The following is a 22,620-nucleotide window of genomic DNA, read 5'->3' on the forward strand; positions in this document are numbered from 1 at the left end:
TCCTGACATCAGTAGGACCTTAAATATTAACCTGAGATAATGTGCCAATTCTTCATGATTCAGACTACAGTGTCATCAGCATAAACACTGCCATTTCCGCAAGAAAGTAACCTTCTGTGCTTTTTATAAATGTGACCTGTTCTTTACATGTTTGCATATAGAACAGTGCAGTTTTGTGAGTGATGGTGCAAATATGGGTATCTGCTAAGGTTTAGTATTTTATGGTGAAATTTTCAACATGGATAAATGATTACTGGACGATGGTGCAAATCTAAACGTGGGACTGGGTTAATAAAGGATGGTGAAAATGTGCCCAAGCAGTCAAGTCATCTACCTAATGCTGAAAATCTGGCCTGATACTAGAAATCTGAGCATCAATTCAAAATCAATGAGTAATTGTCTAAACATGAGTATTCTTTAAGGATTACAGAGCAAATCTAAAAAATGCAGTTTAAGTGATGGTGCAAATCTGAAGATGTATTAAGGGTTTCTGAGTTTTGGGCCAATCTATCTAGATATAATGATGGTAATAGTAATCCTCTAGATATGGTACACATCCTTGGTACACTCCTGCATAGTACTTGTATTGCACTCCCCACACTATATTTTAAAAGTTAACCCTGGGGAGGTGGCAGTCCCCGGGGCTGCATGGGGGCTGCTTGGCCACCGCATTTAATGATGAAATCACCCGAGAGTTTGCGGGCCCCTGCATCTGTTTCACTCATTTACCCCGGGTCCTGGCCCAACCAGGGGCTTAAATGAAATTAAGGGCAGTAGACAGCACTTTTATTTTTAAAAACAATTCTTTTTTTAAATGCCTTTTTGGGCCTAAGCAGGCCGAGGGGGTCAGAATGTTTCTACCTTTGGATGGAAGGGAAGGGTTTGGATTTGTGCGGTATGCGATGGCACCTACTCATGTGCGCAACTGTGTATAGATGATATTTGTACTGTACAGTGCTACAGGCGAAGGGATAACCCTGAAACCCTCAAACAGACACAAGGTTCACAAGTTTATATTACAAATGCCTGTGCACAATTTATTATAAACCGCAGAACCAGTACTGCATACCCTAGATTCATTCAAATTCAAGCAAAACAATACTATCAACAAGCAAATGAGTGAAATAATAGCAGAACACTCTGGGTACCTCGTGTCCATTGTGTTTTTTGGAGATCGATTTCCCATCCAACAAGTGTTTCATCAGGTTGTGAACCCTCAACTTCTTCAGGGCTCTATGGCGAATAACTGAAATGGTTGTACTTCCGTCCCGGCTGGCGTAGGAATGGAGGAGATTCCCAAGGTAAAATCAAATGAGACAAGGACTTATCAAATAAAATGTTTAATGTCACTCAAGGTAGTGTGCCAAAGAGTTGCAGCACACAATAGAAAAATTAGCTGAGGTGGGCTCAGTCCAGGGTAAGTTACTCTCCTGGAGAGCTGTATGAAGGCAGCTCAGTGTGTTGCTCAATCTCGTGACCACCTTGAGATGAGATTGCAGGTTTATGCGCTATAAAGCGTGAAAATATTGGTCCAACCTGCTTGGTTTATAAACTGCATTTTGTTTACATTGTTTTGTTTAAATTGTAATGAGCATGTCAATGAAGTTATAATAGACAGAAAATACATGAATCAAGACATGCTTTAAGATGGAGCTTGATACAATGGGAAATTAATTAGTCATATGTCTACCACCATGAAATTCACATGTGATAAATGCTGCCTTAGTTATGGCGTCAGTCGACATTGACGAAGGCTGACGCCAAAACGCGTTTGTTGGTACAAATTTATCACAATAAATCCGAAGGAGGGTTTAACCTAACAAGAGTGCTGGTCATAATTTATAAGAGTAAGGACCTGCATATTTAGCGGTTTGCCACCGCTGGACCGCACACCTGCACATGAGTACGGACACCGAGGGAGGACCCGGAGCGGGAACATCATATATATATATATATATATACGCATTTACGCAAGACCTATTACATTTCAAACGGATTGCAGGCGTCAAGGCATAAAGGTTGGTGTGGGAGGGCGAGAAGGCATAATACTGCAGGAAGGGGGCAAAGAAAGTAGTCTGTGCAGTAATGGAGCCAGTAGCCATGGAAGGACACAAATGAAGACTTGGCTATCATAAGGAGGGAATAACAAGCCTACAACCAATCTGAAGGCAGCATTTCAGACAAAAGCCAATGAAAATAATGGACGGAGAGTGTGCCGAGCTTCCACGAAGCCTCAACGCTATACTGAATAGTGCATGCCTCGCTAAGCGAGCAACGCATGTGTTGCAATGCTAGGCTTGACCTAAAAAAGCAGCAATTATACTATTATGCCTCATCTAAGGCCTTGTCCACCCGGTTTTAGCATAAATCACATTTATTGTCATTAAATTTACACTTTAAAAAAGCATTACCAATTGGTACGTTGCTTAGCCAAATATATTTTATCTAAATTGCTTACTTAATACATTTAAAATTAAAGTAATATATTCACGTACCAGAACCTACCACCATATCTCACCACTAAGTATTTATATTTTAATTAAATCATTTTTAGTTTCATTGATTTAAATTAATTAAACTTCGTTCTCACCGTAAAGGTAACCCTAAAACGTACTATAAAGAAAAATAAATATTTCATTTAAATAAAAAATGCATTAATTGGGGGCGTGGCTTCGGCGCCGCAAGAAATGGCCGCTTTTTCGGGAAGCTCTGCTGAGACGTAGATGGGACGGGACTTCTTTAGGTGCTCCCAACATCTGCAAGGTCTCGTATTCTGCATTTTCTAGGTGCGGAATATCTGCTGTCTTGTTTGCTGTACTTTCCGTCGATTGAACAACTGGCAACCTGCGCTATGGAGTTTTCTCTGTTCTGACGGATCGCAATCTTTATATGTGCCTCACCCTAACAAGCATTTTTTCCTTGATTAAAATTTTTCCCACAGAGCATTTGCCATACATTTTTTTAATGATAAATACTGCTTTTCAGGAATCTTACCTACATGTTTTACTTTCTACATCAAAACTGCTACTTCACAAGTTTGTGTATTTGGAGCTCTTTGATACTGTTCTTGATGTTTTACATTACTTTTTCTTCTACAATGTAATTGCCAAGCTTCTTATTGTGGTTTAGATTGGAGACTTATAACAAATTGCTGCTACATTCCTTATTTGTGTTTTCAGAGTATTTGGTCTAACTTCTAACCCCTTGTTTTTCCAATAACAATGTTCCGACATAATCGGAATGCTTCCCAGCAAACTACTACTTCTACACTGCCTGTGGAGGATGTTAATCCCTTTAGCGTTTTGCAAGACAATTTAGATGATGCGGCTAATGATCCTACATCTTGCTCCAACACAAAAATTACTTCTAAATTAAATACTTCGCCTGCTTCTACTCCAGGGAAAAGAGTTAGGACGAATCCACCCTCTCCTATCAATACCTCTTCTACTTCTAATAGAAGAAATACGTTCACTCAAACCCTATATGGAGGAGATCCGTTCACTTCAATCCTATACGGCGGACACAAATGCTCGTCTTCAAAGTCTTGAAGAAAATTGGTCTCATACAGAATGAAAGGTCGATCATCTTGAGAAAACCATCACTTCTGTTCAAGTTCTTACTGACCAAGATCCTCATCTCCACAGAGAAATTCAAAGTAACAAGCAACAAATGGAGAATTTGGAAAATCGAAATAGGCGTAACAACCTACGCATTTACGAACTTGCGGAGAATCCGATTACCTTTTTTCAGTCATTTTTACCTATGCTTCTTGGTCTCCCAAATACTTCAGTTTTAAACATCCAACGCTCATCACCTGGGTCCACCATCTCGATCCTCTAATTCCTCTTCTTCTATAGCAAAACCCAGAGGTGTTATTTTGTACTTGTTGGAGTATACTGAACTTCTCAAAGCTCTTCAGACTGCCAAGCAGAAAGGATAGATCATTTGGAATGGCTCCAATCTCTTCTTCGCACAGGATTATGTCAAAAGCACTGCTGATCGTCGCAAGAAATGTTTGGATATGAGACCTGCTCTTCGTTCCTTGAATGCTCATTATGCTTTATTCCACCCATGCTCATTTAAAGTGACTTATAACAATAAGACGATGAATTACGAAGATCCGGTTATGTTACGGCAATTTCTTGACTCTTGTGCAAATGATTCGATGGAAATCCCTCATTCGTGAGTGATACGTATCACATCCTTTTGTATTGAAATGACGCTTATTTATGATGTCTTATTTTGTACTTCAACCCTTTTGTATTTTGCACTTTGTATTCTGAATATTGTACTTTGTGCCCTAGCTTTTACATTCTGTATTTAGTATTGTATTCCGATTATGTTTTGTGCTTTGTATTTTGTATCTTATTGTCAGTATTGTATTTAAATGTTGCTATGTTCTTGATTTGCCTTGTTATTTCTTTTGAATTTTTCTAGATGCGGTTTTGTGACCCCTTGTCTTTTACATTCTTCATATTCACTTGGAGGTTGTTCTCCCTCCGCTTGTCCCTGTGATCTCTCCGGTTTGGTGTGCTACTTTTCTCATGTGGTTCCACTACCCGCATTCTCACTGTTTTCTTGTGGTATGTCCCTTTGATGTTTTCTTTCATTGTTACATGTTCATATTGATTTGTATCTTCAGTCTTTGTTCCCTTCTCTTTCAGCTACTCTTCTCCTTGTTCTTCCTCTTTCCCTCTTACTATTCCTTTCTACCTGTACCTTATAATGCTCTTTTTATCATTACTTCTCTTACTCACATCATGTCTTTCTTCTTAAACCTGAATCTCTTTCACTCTCTTCTTTGCTTTTTTTTCTTTCCCCTTAGTAATGTGATTTTGCAAGGTTCTGTTGCTTGCATGTTCGTTATCTACCTTATACTTGATAGTACCTTTTCAATTGTTTCAATTGTTTTTATTAGTATTTAGCATTTTCTTGTTACCAATAGATCCTTGAATTTTTATACTGTTTGTTTTCTAATGAACATTTTTCGTGTTCTATTTAACAGTTACTTCTTTGATGATTTTGTAATAACTGTGCATGTTCCTTTTAAATAGCTTTCATTTAGAGTTTTGACTTGGAATGTGAAAGGAGTTAATAACCCTATAAAAAAAAATGTGTGTTAGCACATTTAGCTAGATTGAATGTTGATATTGCTTTCATTCAAGAAACTCAAAAAACAGGTTGGGTTGGACACGTTTTTCTTCCCTCGCCTTAGGAAAGAAAAATGGCTTGTCCATATTATTTCATTAAAAACACCAATTTTCAATTACTCATCAGGAAAATGATCTTGAAGGTCGCTGGGTGATTGTCAAATTACTTATTTATCAAATATCCTTAGTACTGTTTAATGTTTATGCACCGGTTGCTGATGATATTATGTTTTCCAATCACATTTCTGATAAACTTGTCATGCTTGATGATGATAATGTTATTTTTGGAGGTGACTGTAACCAGGTCCTTGACCCTATTCTTGATAGGCATTCCTCTGTTAAATTTTCCAATACTAAGATGCATTCGCAATTCACATCTACCATACGCCGTACAGCTTTAACTGACCTTTAGAGTCTCGGTAATACAGATTTGCAAGAATATACTTTCTATTCTCCCCCTCACAATTCTAAATTAAGAATAGACTATCTTTTCCTCAGTTAGCCTTTGTCTCAGCTTGTCTCACACGCTGAGATTGGCTCTATTCTAATATCAGACCCTGCTCCAGTTTTTTTAGATTTTGATCTTTTACCTTTTATCCCTCATGCTGGCAGATGGCGCTTCAATAACTCATTATTGTCAGACCCCAGTTTCACAGGCCAATTCACTTCTTTTGCGTCTGAATTCTTCTCTATTAATTCTACTCCTGATTTTTCTCCGGTAATGATATGGGATTCCTTTAAAGCAGCAGCTAGGGGATTTATTACAAATTTTGTTTCACAGAAAAAGTAACTTTTTTAAGCTAAAGATACTCAGTTGTTAGCTAAAATTAAACACCTTAAATTTTTTTATTATCGCTCTAACTCTGAAATTTCCTCAAAAAATCTTATTGAGGCAAAAATCTCTTTTAACAAATCCTCTTTGGAAGCTGCATCCTCTTATCTTTTAAGGAGTAGTTCCCGTTATTATGGAGGCCAGAATAAAATGGGTAAACATTTTGCAAAATATTTAAAGCTTCGCCGAGAGCGGGCTAAAATGTAATCCATTCGTAACAATGCCGGTGATTTGTTATTCAAGGATAATGATATTCTGAATTAATTTGTTTTCTTCTATAAGAACTTATACACGCCAGAGAAACAACCTTCACCTGCTGCACTTTGCTTTTTCTTTCAATGAATTCACTCCCCTCCTACTAACAACGCAGATTTTACCTCATTAGATTCTGACATTACCTTATCTGAAATTCAAACTGCTGTTTCAAAATTGAAAAGGGGTAAAGCTCTTGGCCCTGATGGATTTACTATTGAATGTTATGCTCACTTCGCTTCCTTATTGCTTTCTCACCTTCTATTACTTTTCAAGTTTTTTGTACAAAATGGATCCTCCTCAGGTTCCTTTCAAGAGGCTGTAATTTGTTTGATTTCCAAAGAAAATAAGGACCCCTCTTCTTGTAAAAATTATCAAACAATATCCTTGGTTAATTTAGAATATAAGATTTTTGCAAAAATATTTGCTCTTCCTATCGACCCCATTTTACCCAACATAATTGGCCAGGAGAAATCAGGATTTTTCAAAGGTCGCTTTTCTTCAGATAATGCCAGAGTTTTCTTTAATATTTTGAGTAAAGCTTCTTCTCTTGATTATGCCATTGCTGCCATAGCATTAGATGCTGGAAAAGCATTTGATAGAATTGGTTGGGATTTTATGTTTCGAGCACTCACATGGATTGGCTTCCCTGCTAAATTGATTTCTTACATTTCTTTATTATATTCTGGACCTAAAGCCTCTATTTTCGTGAATGGGAAATCCTCTGATTATTTCTCACTTTCTAGAGGTGTTTGTCAGGGCTGCCCCCTATCTCCCCTTTTATTCATATTTGTGTTAGAACCTTTCCTAACGAAAATTAGATTGGATGATAACATTTCTGATTTTAAACTTGACTCTACCCATAATAAATTATGTGTTTACGCAGATGACATTCTTCTATATTGTTCCGATCCTTCTACTTCTCTTTCAGCTTTCCTCTCCTAGGTTGACACTTTTTCTCAATTATCCGGCTATCGACTTAATTCAGATAAATGTGACATTCTCCCTTTAAATTCTCTCTGTTTGAAACAAGATTTCGTTTCTACCGGATTCTCCTGGAAATCCTCTAAAATTAAATACTTAGGTTTATGGTTTTCTCCTACCATTCAGGAAACTTTGAAAGATAATTTTGATAATCTTCCTAAAAATGTATCTGCATGGATTGACCGATGGCATCCACTTTTTCTCTCCTGGTGGGGTCGCTTAGACTCTATTAGGATGATGCTTACTCCGCTTATTCTCTATCTTTTATCTATGATTCCGGTTCATATTCCTAGGTTTTATTTTAAAAAAATTGATTCTATATTAAACAAATTCCTTTGGAAAAATAAATCTCCTCGAATAGCTCCTACTACTCTCAAAGATGATAAACTTTTGGATGGCCTCAAATTTCCTGATTTTAAATCTCATCATCATGCTTTTTCTCTGAGACAATCTTCTCGTTGGCTTTCTCTGACCAAAATCCCCATCCTCCTCTTTGGTTGAAGATTGAGAAACATTTTATAGCTCCTTTCACTTTTAATTAATCTATTGCTTTTACTAATAATATTTCTTCCTTACTCCCCAAGTGATCTCTCATTCACGTAAATTGGTAAAGCCTCTTCTTCCGGCCTCTTATCCTGCTCTTACTTCCTTAGACCAACAACCCATTTGGCATAACCACTTACTGCGTTTTAATGGTCGTACTATATACTGGAAATCGTGGAGACTCAGGTCCAGATGTAGGTGGGCAAAAACCGGTCGGTAACGATTTCGGCCATTACCGACCGGTATTTGGAGTTTCAGATGTAGGGGGCCTTAAAATCTACAGATTCAGTACATTTACCTAATGGGTAAATTTATTGATTCTGTAAATTACCGATTCTGTAATTTGAGATGTAGGTGGCACTGAAAACAGTGCCACAGGGCCTTAAGGATTCATTATTTACCACCAACTACTAGTTGGTGGTAAATAACGAATACCTGTGTATATGCAAATCGAAGTGCAGGAAGCAGACTTCGACATGCACAAGCACTGTCAAACAGACCGGCATGGCTGGATGATGGGAAGATATTCTATATTGAGTACATTATAGCAAGCAAGGACAGTGTGCAAACACTGAAACATCATGTTTTAAGAATGGCAGAGTCGGGGCGTGGCCAGCGACATGAAGGAGTGAGACGTGCTTCGGCTCAGCTCCCGGCCCGCTGCTTAAATCCGGCGTATATTTCTGTCCCAAACCGAGGAAAACCCCACAAAACGGCAACCAAAAGCATTGCGGAAGTCCTGACCACGACTTGGCCGACTATTCTGCCGATCGGAGCCCGAAAACTACTTAAGAAGGAACGGAGGCTGGAGCGGCGCAGTGGAGGCAAGATGGCGCCTGTGGGGAACTCCGTCGCCACCCTCAGCAAAGACATGGCAGAACTGTAGGCGTCGCACAGACAGTTGCTGTGGCGGGTGGATGATGCCGAAAATGGGGCACAACGGAATAACCTCCGCTTCGTGGGCTTTAGGGAGGGCATTGAGCGGACTGACACGGCGGCCTTCCTCCAGGATTGGCTGCGTACCACCTTCCCGCATGCCCAGTTCTCTAACTGTTTTGTGATCGAAAGAGCACACCGGGCACTGCTGGCGAGACTCATTCTCCGCGAAGCCAAGAAGGCGGGAGAGCTGAACTTCGAAAATGTGCACATTATGATCTTCCCGGACTATAGTCAGGATGACCAGAAGCTGAGAAGGTCATATGATTCGGTCAAGGCGAAATTTCGAGACCTACATATCTCATATATGCTTCTCTTCCCGGCCAAGCTAAAGGTGATGTTCAAAGGCAGGTCGCACTTCTTCAGCTGTCCGAAGGAGGCCTGGCAATGGCTGGAAGACAGGCCCCTGCTTCGAGAGGCGGAGGAAGAGGGCCGCAGGATCCGAACGGAGCTCGCGGCAGCTAACTTTCGGAGGAACTCACCGAAATCCCAGAGATCCCAAATCCCGCAAATGCGGCGAGGCTCACAACCATCACCCTATGTGAACCCCCGTTTGAACGGCAGAGGAATGATGGACTGCGATGCATCCTCCGTTAATACTGAAAATCGAGAGACCAGAACAAGAGGTCAAGCTCCTCTGTGCTCAACAGACGAAGGAGAAATGGACAATGGACCTTATCGGAGGTGGATGAGGCAACAGACCGCTCAACGCATCCGCTGGAGGTGCTGATCCGGGAGATGGAGCAAGGGGCGACTGGCGACACAGGGATTCACAAGACTCACATTCGTGAAGAGGTTTGGGACCAACATCCGTGTCGGCAGCGGGCCGCTGCTGATACCATGCAAGTTATACACACTTTTCTTCTTTTCTTTCCATATACTCAGTTAGGTACTTGAGGGGTGCTGTTGCGAGATATGTGGTCTGGTTTACTCCAGATACTACAGGACTTGGAGCGCAACACACTCACGGAGTTGGCAGCCCTTTTGGAACTCTAGTTTGAACCCTGGGGCTAGTTTGATATATGATCTAGTGGGTGGGCGACAGACCTTTACCGCCTGAAAGTCCTAGTTGTTTATGGTTTCCTGGATGGGTTGGATGGGGGGAAAAGGTGGGGTGGTGGATGGAGGGGGGAACAGTTGATACAGTTTTTTGCGGGGAGGGGTCCTGGTTGGGGGTAGGGGGGATGAGTTGGTTTTTTGCAGTCAAGCGGTCTGGTATTGTGTGCAGTACTTTTACACCGGAGGTCCCGTGACCTCAACGCCCGGATGGCAAATACACTGTTGGCATCGGCTATGGATAATGGAAAAATACAGGTCCTGACATGGAATGTAGATAGTCTGGGCAACAAAATAAAACGGGGTCTGGTGAGTAACTATCTAAAGAGAATAGGCCCAGACATTGTTTTCTTACAAGAGACTCACCTTAAGGGCACGGCCTGTGCATTCATAGCGAGGGGTAGATACAAAGTACTGGGACACGCCGGATACACGATTGGCTCCAGGGGGGTGGCGATCATTGTCAAGAATACCTTCCCATTTAATATTACCCGTACATGGGGTGACCCACTAGGAAAATGTGTAGGAGTAAGGGGACTTGGCGTAGACGCACTTACACTCTTGTCTCGGTGTGTGCGCCTCCGAAGTTGCAGGCAGCGACGTTGAAGAAACTAGCGACCATACTTCTAGACACCTCAGACTCCATTCAGATAGTGGGGGGAGATTTTAATGATGTGATGGACAAGGGTTTGGATAGATCAGGGACGCCCAACACTCGAGGCCTGCGGCCCCCCCCCCCACTCAAACAATGTCTGAAATAGGCTTGACTGATGTATGGCGACTACTACACCCAGTCGCGGTTGCATACTCCTTCTACTCTGTTGCACATGCACACAAGGTGTTCTCTAGGCTGGATTATGTATTCATTCACAGACAGGAACTATCCATGAATGACACAGCAGAATACCTGGCAAGGGGTCTCTCTGATCACTCGCCACTCCTAGTGTCGATTGGCCGCTCGGGGTATAGGGGAGAGACCTCGTGGCGCCTGGCTGCCTGGGACCTCACGAATAAAACGGTACTTAAAGGCATTAGAGCTGACACCCGGGTTTACTTGGCTGACAATGACGGATCGGTAGACTCAGCCGTGACCCTATGGGAAGCGCTGAAGGCAGTAATGAGGGACAACATCAACAGAAGACTAGGGGAGGAGAAGAGGAAACAGCAGGAGGAGGTGGGGAATGTTGAGAGGGATGTAGTGGAGCTAGAGACAGAGTACCTGCATACTAAATGCACCACGACACTGCGTAAACTGCTAGACACCCAGAGGCAATATCGAGAATTAGTCTCAGAGGAGGCAAGAATTCAAAACCTGGCAACACTCCATCGACTGTATGACATAGGGGATAAGTCGGGCAAACTCCTGGCGTGGCTTAGTCGTAAAGAGAGAGCGGCGAGATGGGTGGGTGGAGTCATGGATGGCGGGGGAAAGATGATATGTTCAGACCCTCATATTGCAGACACATAAGCAACTTACTATGAACGCTTCTATGCAGCCAGACCACTGGGCACGTGCGAGGACGCCCTTCTCTACCTGTCACAGGTTATTCTACCTGAGGTGGACACTGCGGCCCTCCCGACACTAGAAGCCGACATCTCCCTGGAGGAGGTGAAAGCCGCCATCTCAGGACTGAAGCCGGGTAAGGTTCCAGAGCCAAATGGTTTCCCCCAGGAATTTTTTAAGGGTACGGCGGATATACTAGCCCCCCACCTGAGAAATCTCTTTACTGAGGCTTGCCGGGAAGGAGGTCTGCCGGCTGACCTTGCCATGGCAATCATTATCCCTATACATAAGGAGGGCAAGCCACGCGAGGATTGCGCCTCATACCGACCCATTTCCCTGTTAAATACGGAGGTGAAGGTCTTCGCTATGGTCTTGGCGCGACGGTTAAGGATAGTAATACCTGACCTGATACACCGAGACCAAACTGGCTTCTTGCCGGACCAGGCCACGAAATTCAACTTAAGGCGCACGCATAATTGGCTGCAGGAGGTGAGGGATAGGGAACCGCCACACTGGTTCCTCTCCTTAGATCCCGAGAAGGCCTTTGACTCGGTGCACTGGCCGTTCCTAGAGGCCGTGCTGCAAAAATTTGGCCTCGGTCCAAAATTCCGTACATGGATACGACTTCTATATACCAATCCACGTGCCAGGGTGAGGGTCAATGGTAGGCTCTCTCGCGAAATTACTATCCAAAGAGGCACCCGACAGGGCTGCCCCCTATCGCCACTCCTATTCACATTAACAATTGAAGTGCTGGCAACCAGGATTAGGCAAAACCACAGAATCTCAGGCTTCCGGGTCTCTGATACGGACGACGCACAGGAAAACTATCCCTGTACGCGGACGATGTTCTTTTGTACATCACGGACCCGAAGACCACAGTGCCCGAGTTGTTCGGAGAGCTTGAGCGGTATGGCAGCTACTCCGGTTATGCCATCAACTGGCATAAATCTGTCCTCTTTGACCCCAGAGGAGTTGCCCGTGGGGAGGCGCTGCCGGACCGACTGGTAGTCTCTGAGGAAGGCTTTCAATATTTAGGGGTATACATCACACTTGACAGACAACTGTCGCGCCGCAAAAATGTAGAGAGAATACTCGTGAACTCCGCATCGGATATGGACCGCTGGCGACAACTTCCCTTGACACTTCTAGGCAGAGCAGTGATGTATAAAATGATAATACTAACCAAATACCTCTACCCCCTACAGAATGAATACTATCAGCTCCCAGACAGCGTACTACATAAAGCCCATGCAGACCTTCGAGCTTTTATATGGTTGGACAGACAGCCGAGTGTGGCGTTGACTACCCTCCAGCGCCATCAGTATAGTGGTGGAATCTCGCTCCCCAATCTTGAAGCCTACTACTGGGCGGAACATATATCCCCCATTAATGACTGGCTCCATGCCCTGGCGGACCACCCCACATATGCACTGGACCGGGCCAAACTATCCCCACATGCTCTACTGACATACCTATATGGAAGGTCAGCGACGAAGTCGCTGCTCCCGGCCACGAACGTCACACTCCGAGCCTGGAGAATGGCCACAAGACGTACAGGTTGGGATAAACGGCCTACCAGGCAGACTCCGCTCTGGCACTGTAAGTGGCTCCTGGAGCTGTATAGACGTACCGGATTTAACCCCTTCCATGCTGGTGATGAACCCCAGCCGTCATGCACTACAGTGCTCGTGTGCTGATGACGGCTGGGTTCGTCATGGCCCGCCCGTGTTCTGCTGGGGCCGCACACGGGGAAAATCGCGGCCGCACGGAAGGGGTTAAGAGATGGGATGATATCGGGATATCCACGATAGGCGACGTAATCGCTAGTGGTGCGCTGAAACCCTTCACGACCTTACAGGCGGAATATGGTCTACATCGAACACAGTTTTATAAGTACACCCAATTACGACATGCGTGGAGGGCACAGGCCCTGACCTTAGAAGGCCTTCCTGAGTATGCCCAGCTGGAAGGTAGACTACTACAGGAATGGATACCGAATAAGGCCGTATCGCTCACATACACAACACTTACCAACAGCATGCTGGGGGATCTGGCGAATCTTAGAAGACACTGGGAGACAGATGTGGGCACACTTGAGGATATCGACTGGGATACATTTTTAATGCACCCCAGGGAGGTGGCTATCAAATCTCGGCTCCGTCTAATTCAATATAATGTGCTACACAGAACATACATGGATAGGGTGAGACTGTTTAAAATGGGGAAAACCTTGGATGCCAAATGCCTAAGATGTCAATATAAGGGAGGGGATTTCTTTCATATACTGTGGACGTGTGATAGAATACAATCCTATTGGACCCTCATATTTACTGAACTTAAAGATGTCTTGTCTGTGCCGCTTGAGCAGGAGCCCAAACTGGCCGTCCTGGGACTGACTAATGATGTTGATCTCCCACGTCATTTGCTGGTGTTCTTGACCTTGGCGCTGGTAGAGGCAAAACGTGATATTGCAAAGTATTAGGGGGCGGGGAATGTCCCTACTGTGGAGGAGTGGAGGAGAGGGCTGGACATATACATGGCAGCGGAGCGGGTGACATATAAAGCGAGAGGTTGCCCGAATAAGTTTAAAAAGGTCTGGTCGAAATGGAGGCACTATCACGGATTGGATGGAGGGCTGGGAGTGGGGGGCCCATGAGCATGACTGATGCTGTGGTGGGGTCGAGAGGGGGCTGGGGTGAACCCCGTGAGTCTAACCTTCTGCAACAGAAATGCACAGATTGATTAACATTCTTATATTGCATGTCTACCGGGCGGGGTGGGGAATGGGGACTGGAGGAATTATATGGTGCCGCTGCTATGACTGCGCAGTTAAGTTTTGAACAAGAGTTGTTAAGACGATTTTTTTCATGCACACTATGATGTTTGTTCTGGGGAAGGGGGGGAGAAAACAGAAAATGCAGTTGCCTAGATGGTTCATATGAGTGCCTCCTCTATTATGTCGTTGACATGTGGAAAGAACACCACTGATGTTGTCGGATTACTTTTTTTTGTATGTCCTGGAGAGGGTGGAGGGCTCCTTGAGTTATATTTTGAAGTGTAACAATGATTATTTTGAAACATGTATGTTAATGTGGACTTACTTCCATCTGAGCATCTGCAATAAAAAAAATTAAAAAAAAAAAAAAAGAATGGCAGAGTCATGTGAAGACACTACTAAGAGTATAAATCAAAACAGACACGTACACTTGTACAACAGTCATGGCCAGAATCGGTTGTGTCCCAGCTCTATGCACAAGTCATGGTTATATGTAGACACTGTGAAACCAACACCAGTCGTTCCGTGCACATATTATGGTCAAGATGGTTATGACATGGGGCAATAATGATAAAGAAAAGTACACAGTCATTGTTATCAAGGGTGTACTGTGCTACCCACCACTGGCATTGGACCCTCGTAGGCACTGTAGTAATGTGCACACAGATATGCACCTTCTTCCCTCAAATAGAGACAAAATGGAACCATCTGGTGTTCAAGGACAAAGGTCTCCCATTAATAGCAGCTGCAATGCAGAGCCCTTTTTCTGAACTAATATCTGCCAGTAGCATCCTTCACCACTCCTTCTTTCCTGCTTTTGCCCTCCCGTTCCCTAGCTCCTGCATAGCACGCTTTATGAAACATGTTTCTACAGGAGAAACCAAATGCATCAAAAATGCCAATAATTATCGTGAATAATGACTATGGCAGATTTGGACGGTTTTATGAGGGGTACCCGGGAAGAGGTCTTCGGCAGACGTTTCCTACACAGCAACAGAAAGATGCCCAAATCGAGCTTGGCACAGGGGCAGTTTAGGGGAAAAGGGATAGTGGTAATTTTAATTTGAGTTTTTCTCCAGGGTGCCACCTCCAATGTAATGCTTTCTGCTATATATTCCTCCCAAGGAGATTCTTAGGCCTCCACCTTGCTGCTCTGGCAATGGATCATACTTCAGTGAGCAGTCAGACTGGCGATCACAAGTCGCAGCAGTGACGCTCTCAGTGGCGGGTTACCACTTATTGACTTCGTAATGCATCTTTCTATGGCCGCAGTGCGCAGCCTTCATTGCGCATGATGTTCCTTGTTCATTATACATTCTAAGGTTAAGAGGGGGGATAACGGTATTTTCAGTAGCTAAATGACAGCAGTAAATGTATATGTAATGCAAGCTCCTTAACCTTTATTATTAATCTCAGATGCAGGTGGGAATATTGTTTCACATGTAGATTAGGTTATCAACACCACAACTTTTACCTCCTGTGATTGCAATTTGCACTTACAAAAATTAAGACAAGTTGCTTCAAAAACGTGACACAAGGCATGCTGGAATGGAGGCCTGCTTGTACCCCAGGGAGACCGTACAGTGGGATGTATGACGTTACAACGCATACTTTTACAACGCCTACCTTTACAACGCAATTTTTACACTGCAAAATCCATTACAACGCATACCATTACAATGCATGCCATTACAACAAATTCTTTGAAACTACCTTTACAACGCATTCAACTACAACGCATACTACATTTACAACGCATAACATTACATTGCATGTAAGGTAAGTATTGGATAGTGTAGGGGTAAAAATTACTATTCTAACTCCAGGGGGTGCAACAGTAGGGTAAGTGTTGGATAGTGTAGGGGTGAACATTGCTATTTTAACTCCAGGGGGTGCAACAGTAGGGTAAGTGTTGGATAGTGTAGGGGTAAAAATTACTTTTCTAACTCCAGGGGGTGCAACAGTAGGGTAAGTGTTGGATAGTGTAAGGGTACTATGTGTTGTAATGCTATGCGTTGTAATGGTATGCGTTGTAATGACTGCGTTGTAATGGCATGCGTTGTAGTGGTGTGCGTTGTAGTGTCATGCGTTGTAATGGTTGCGTTGTAAATGCATGCGTCGTAATGGATGTTGTGTTTTAAAAGTTTCGTTGTAATGGTAGTGCGGTGTAAAAGTTGCACTGTAAAGGTTGTTTCCCTGTACAGTGTTTGCTGACACAGGAGCAATCTAGTTGTTCCCAGCTTGTGTCCCTGGGGCACTGTATAGTGAATTTGCCATCGGAGTGAAGGAATGCAGGAAGACATGCTAAATCATCCCGGTTCCACAGCTCTGACACTACGGCATTTGGAGCAGCTGTGGGGTACCCTAATGATTAAATAAAAGGAACACAATGGCTAAACATGAAAGTAGGTGCTGGGACAAGATTTACAGGCATGTTTTCACTCACGCTCAATATGGCAAGGCAGGAAGAGCAGTTGAACCTAAGGAGAGCCTTCAAATTCTACCCTGCTGGAGCAGAATAAACAAACAGTGCACCATACCTAACCCAAATAGACAGGAGGGGAGTACTAGATGTAATAGGGCCAGTAGCCATGAGAGGGAACCAAAAAATAAAAGGAGGTAAAAATACAAAAGCCAGACTCATCCTCGACAGCCAGACTCATCCTCGACCGCCAGACTCATCCTTGACATCCCACGGAACAGCCACATCTCCGGACACCTGAGAGACCTGCACTGGCTCCCCGTCAACAAAAGAATCACCTTCCGGCTCCTCACCCACGCACACAAAGCCCTTCACGATCAAGGCCCGAGCTACCTCAACAACCGAATCAACTTCTACGCTCCCAAACGCCACCTCCGATCGGCCAGCCAAGCCCTCGCCGCCGTCCCACGCATCCGTAGAGCCACAACAGGAGGAAGGTCCTTCTCCTACCTGGCCGCCAAGACCTGGAACTCCCTCCCGGCCGACCTGCGCCTGACCCAAGACCACCTCTCCTTCAGGAAGAAGCTCAAGACCTGGCTGTTCGAGCAGTAACGGCACCCCCCCCCCCCCCCCCCTAAGCGCCTTGAGACCCTACGGGTAGGTAGTGCGCTCTACAAATGTCTTTGATTGATTGATTGACAATAAATACACCAATGAAAAGCTAGGTTTTAGAAGCCCACAGAAAAGAACGAATCAAAAACGATTGGACTTGGTCAAAGCCCACAGAGTAGATACAGCATGTCTGGAAGAGACAGCGCATGCGCTGCCTAGTTGAGATCTAAAATAAAAATCTTTGCTAGGAGGCGCGGCAGCAACCGATTGCTCGGTTCAGCTCTCCTGCACTTCCTCCTTTGTTCCCAAGGCAGGAGCTGGCTATCTTCTTGAAAGATAAATAAAGCGTTGTGAGGCCTCGGCAGGGGTAGTAATTGCTATATAGAAGCAAATACAATACAATAACTGGAGACGTGTGTAAACATGCAGCAGCTATAGTGCAGCGGCTCTGCTGGTGCCTTGCAAGTAACAGCTTGCAGTTAAGTCTTTAAATCCCAGCACGGAAATTTCCTTCTAAGAACTAGCAATTACGTCAAACACACTTTTAATTTTGAAATCCTGTTTTTCCTGTGGAAGATCGTGCTATGTTTTTGAAAGCACCATGTAAACAAAAATATATATACATCACAGAACGCATAACAATATAGACCACTCAGACGCCCTGCATTTTTTGTTGATGAACACAGATTTGCAAAAGGTTTATCTCTCTAAGATGAAATAGCGCGCACCGAACCCAAAGAAATTGGAACACTTTGCATGAGCATCAATTACATTACAAAAGGTCAAATTATTTTTTTAGGAATTGGAGTGATTTGCCTAGAATCACAGGACGTTGAACGGACATGACTCAGACCTGGGCAACAGATTTACTAAGAAGTCATGCAACACAACCCAGCAAAACAACGTGCTTCCCTGCGTTGCCCAACAGGGAGAGAGAAGAAATGTGCCATATCTAAGCTCTGACTCATTTCTGCTCTCTTCCAGCGCTGGCACTGTGTGTGCTGCCTTGTTCTAATGAAGGAACCATGTGCCATGGTGCGGGGGTGCCTGGGTTACAGGCAGGATGGGTTTTGTGCAGGAAGGCATACATTCCTGCACAAATACAATCCTTTCCCGTTTCTAAGTATGCTGCTGAAAGAGGAATTAACGGGGAGAAATAAAGATATTTCTCTTCATTACGCCTAAATTGGGAAGGCATACTGTGTAGATGCAATGCCAGGTTTACCAACATGAGCAAATCTGAGATTGTGTCCAAATCCATGTTTGGATGCATGGGATCACCCATTCTCCACCCATGGAATGCCATCTAAACGCTGAGTAAATTAAGTCAGCGATGTGTGCTGCGTTGCATTACTCTGGATATACCAAACCACGCTGAGCCACGATAGGTGGCTTTGAATGGCTTAGTAAATGCCACTTAAGGGCTTGGGTGCATTGTGTTACCTTGCGTGATGCAAAGGCAACATAAGCTCTTAGTCAATTGGCCCCCCCAGTTCCAATGTCGGTACCTATAGGTTTAACACTGCATCTTCTCCACTGTATTTTTATTGTGGGTAGTGACTGCTGCCACATCATGTTTCTCTGATGATTGTGTAAAATGGAGGTATTCCCTAGTATCCCAATAAATAAGCTTCAGCCAGACCCATGTCAGGCCATAAAACATGCTTCTGGCCACTACGATACCTTGATTATTGCAGCATCATGGACCCTGATGAATTTGTAGCAAATGGAATAGAACCTTGCTCAGCAGAACCAACCCAGACCGACTTGCTGCTGTGTTGCAGCCATGTGTGTGGTCAGTGATGTATGTGTAAAGTTGGGCAAAAGAAGTCAAGCACGTCAGCCTCTCTGACTTGGCAACTCCTTCATTCGACTACAGCTCCAGGGGCACAGCGCAAGGCCCTGTGGTGCAGGGAAGTCATCAACCAATTGGAGGGCTGCCAAACCTCACCCGCACCCACACTGAATACATGGTCAACAAATATATTTGAGAAATGAGTCTGAGGGGCCCCTCATCATATTTTATGAGGGGAGTCATTTTGCGATACACCATTGTCTGGCTTCTGGAAAGGATTAGTTAAAGCAAGGCTGACTGGATAATATTGAAAATGCTGCCCATCCACTCTCCTATTTCAGGCTGTTGCTAGTACAAGAAAGTGTCATAAGATAGTGATTGAAGATGTTTGATCAACTTCATCTCTCTGGAGAAAAGTGCCCACTGCATAGAGCTACTCACTCAGTCTTTGGGTTTCTCTCCATTCCTCTCACTCTTAAATATCTTTCCATGTCACTGTTTCACTTCCCTTTTCTTCCTCTCTCTCCTTTGCCTTTTTCTTACTGTATCTCTCCATATACCTTATTGTTTGTTTCCATCTTTTAGTCTCTTTTCTTTCTCCACACCATACACACTTTCATTTTCTCTAAACGGCAGTTTTTAAATTTATTTATACTTTTCCCATATCTTTTGTTATTCTCTCATGTTCACCTACCTCCCTCACTCACTTTCATTCCACGTTTCCTCATCTTTCTCATTTTCTCTTCACTCAGCCCTCAAAACGTCTGCGTCCTGGACGTGGGCCCGGCTCACACATGGTAAATGCTGGCCGTGCAAATTTTGCTCTGTGTCATAGTCTCTCCAATCCCCCCTCCATGCACATGCTTTCACACTCACTTCATACACGTGCACTCTCCGCCTTCTTTCTGCTTCCCAACTCTTTTTCTCTTCCTCACTTCATCACATGACAATTTTTAAGCATTCTGAATATATATCTCGAAAACAAAAACAGTGCTAAAAAGCAAAAAACACTGAAAACAACGTACCCTAGAAAATAGTCGTCAATTAGGACTATGAAGCTTATTTTAAACAGCCTGCTAGTTGTTTCTGTGCCTGTAGCATCTTTTTTAGGTGAATACATTTTATACCTCATACCTTAAATTATGGAACATCATAGCCTCCCATAGTAAAGAAAGGCAGATCACCCATCCTTCCTGTTAAAGTAGCATAACATTTCAGGACGTTACATCTAGAGCATTTACAAACACCTGGCATAAGGTCTGAAGTGCTCAGCAAAAAAAATACAACGTTGTTCCCACTGTATCTTCATAATAATTGTCAAGGAATTATATATATGTTCTGCTTGGTCAGTATTAAAAAGCTTTCCAGTTGCTAGATTCGTACCTACCTTTGGTGCACACTCTTCCTCTGGCTGAATGATGATTGCTTTTGCTTAGCTATTTGCTACTATACTCCCTGCTCAAAGCAGAGCATGTGCTTAGGTCTGGTGGCTTAGTGGGCTTATGCGTCCACTATAGATGCCTGTGCTTGACCTCATGGTTACAGATTCAAATCCTAGCGGGCCCACTCATCGTTCTGAGGTCGATAAAATGAGCACCATTGAGTAGTGTAACAGTAAACAACTGTTATTCAGTGCCAAGATGCCCACAGGTGAATGTGCATTTTACAAATACACACTGGTAATTTTGCCTGGTTAGACCCAGACTTTTTGGTTCCTTCCTGCAATTTCTTCTGACCCATTTATGTTGGTTTTAGGACTCTGGGGATTTTACCACTGCTATTGAGTGCTAGAGTGCATATTCTATCAGTGTGAATCATAATTCCGATGTGTTATTAACGAGTGGCATATTTGATTTACTGTGCAGTCTCTAGTAAAGTGCACTATGTGTCCCCAGGGCCTATAAATCAAATGCTACTAGTGGACCTGTGGCACAGGTTATGCCACCCGCACAAGTAGCCTTGTATACTTGTCTTAGCCCTGACATTGCAGTGTCTCCAAGTGCAATTATTAAATGTCACGTTGTCCTGGTAAGTACACCCACTCGCCAGTCCCAAACATTCTCTGTTTACTACATATAGGGCACCCCTAAAGCAGCCTCAAGGTACCCTCATGGGCAGGATGCAGCGTATGTGAAAGGTAAGACATGTACTAGTGTGTTTTACATATCCTGATGGTGAAATACTACCAATTTCGTTTTTCACTAGTGCAAGAACTAGCACTCCCATAGGGTATCATTGGAGTTGCTTGTAACATTTTGTAAGTGTAACTTTTGATTGGGAAAAGTTAGAGATTTGGAGTGTGGGCTCTCTGAGCTCAGAATCTAAAAAAACTTATTATTTTAATGTGGTTTTTAAATTGTGTGTTTGAAAATGGCACATTTAGACAGTATTAATTATGTGGGTGGGTCTGCACTCCTCTAGTAAACCAATTTTATCACAGTGTATAATGTGTGATCAAGCTATATGCGTGCGGTGCATAGGAAGAGGGTACCACAACCCCTAGGTACTATATCTGAAATGTGTCCTCGGAGACCGGGGACTATGCAGCGCACAGAAATCAGGCAATTATGCCTCAAACATTTGTAACAACATTTTCAAAAAATATTTGTTTATTTTAAACACAAATTTTTCAAATATTTCAATTATCTAACATATTTTTAAAGACACATCAATAAATCATGGCTTAAGGGAAACTCATAAATACATTAATGCAAATCTCATGCAATTGTATCAAACCAATAACATTTTTCAAGCAAAGGTAAGTAAAGTTTCAAGCAACCCAATGCATTTCGGGTCCCTCTTGACCCTTCCTCAGGGGTTATAATAAAGTTTCAAATATTCAAAAAGTTTAAAGTTCAAATCCACAGGGATGGTACAGGTAACGTATCTACAACAGAATATACATAGCATTCAGAATTAAATATATGCATTGCATGTCTTACATTATCACATTCACCGTGACCTCAGGGTTTGCATTCCCCCGAATATCCAAGTGATGAAAAAAGAAAAGTAGAACAATCAAAGCCTTCAGAAGAACAAGTAAATAAAATACCTATAGAGATATGAGAGTAAAAAAGGACATATTACACCTTAGAGCACACCCATGTGATGTGAAATATGAGAATCAAGCACGCAGAAATTAGTGCCTATATCACAAAGTATAGAGGCTGATAGGAATGTGAAGGGAATAATTAAATAGAACTCGCGGTATTAAAAAATGGAAGCATGCTCCGATACAAAGAAATCGATTATATACCGTATTGTGTCCACAAGATAACACAAATTAATGGCGCCTCTTGAATTATCCTGGCCAAATCTGAGAGTAAGTACATGAAAATCAAAACCGCGTTGCCCTACATGTGCCAACTCTCCTAATTTATCCACCTTTAATAAATGTCTACATACCAATCTATCTCGTGAAGTATTCATGAAGCTGTCCCTAAATCACAAAGGGCCGTCAACTCGTGATTTTCATACCTGGTTAAAGAGTGAGAATAAACAATCCCGTTTAAAACCGGTTCCTGACGCGTGAATTGTAAAAACTCCAAAGAGGACCGAAGTCTCCTTCTTACCCCAAAAAGAGTGAAAAGTACACGAATCTTCCACGTTCCCGCTTCTACCTTCTTCCTTCTATATCACAAGTCGAGTCTGCGAACAAGTTATATCACTTAGACCGGGTGCACGACATTTTACATCATAGAACAGGTACGGGGCTCCATCAACGTGGGCAGATGCAACCTTTGATTTTTTGGTGA

This window comes from Lissotriton vulgaris, chromosome 11 (assembly GCF_964263255.1).
Source record: "Lissotriton vulgaris chromosome 11, aLisVul1.2, whole genome shotgun sequence".
In the NCBI taxonomy this organism is placed as follows: Eukaryota; Metazoa; Chordata; class Amphibia; order Caudata; family Salamandridae; genus Lissotriton; species Lissotriton vulgaris.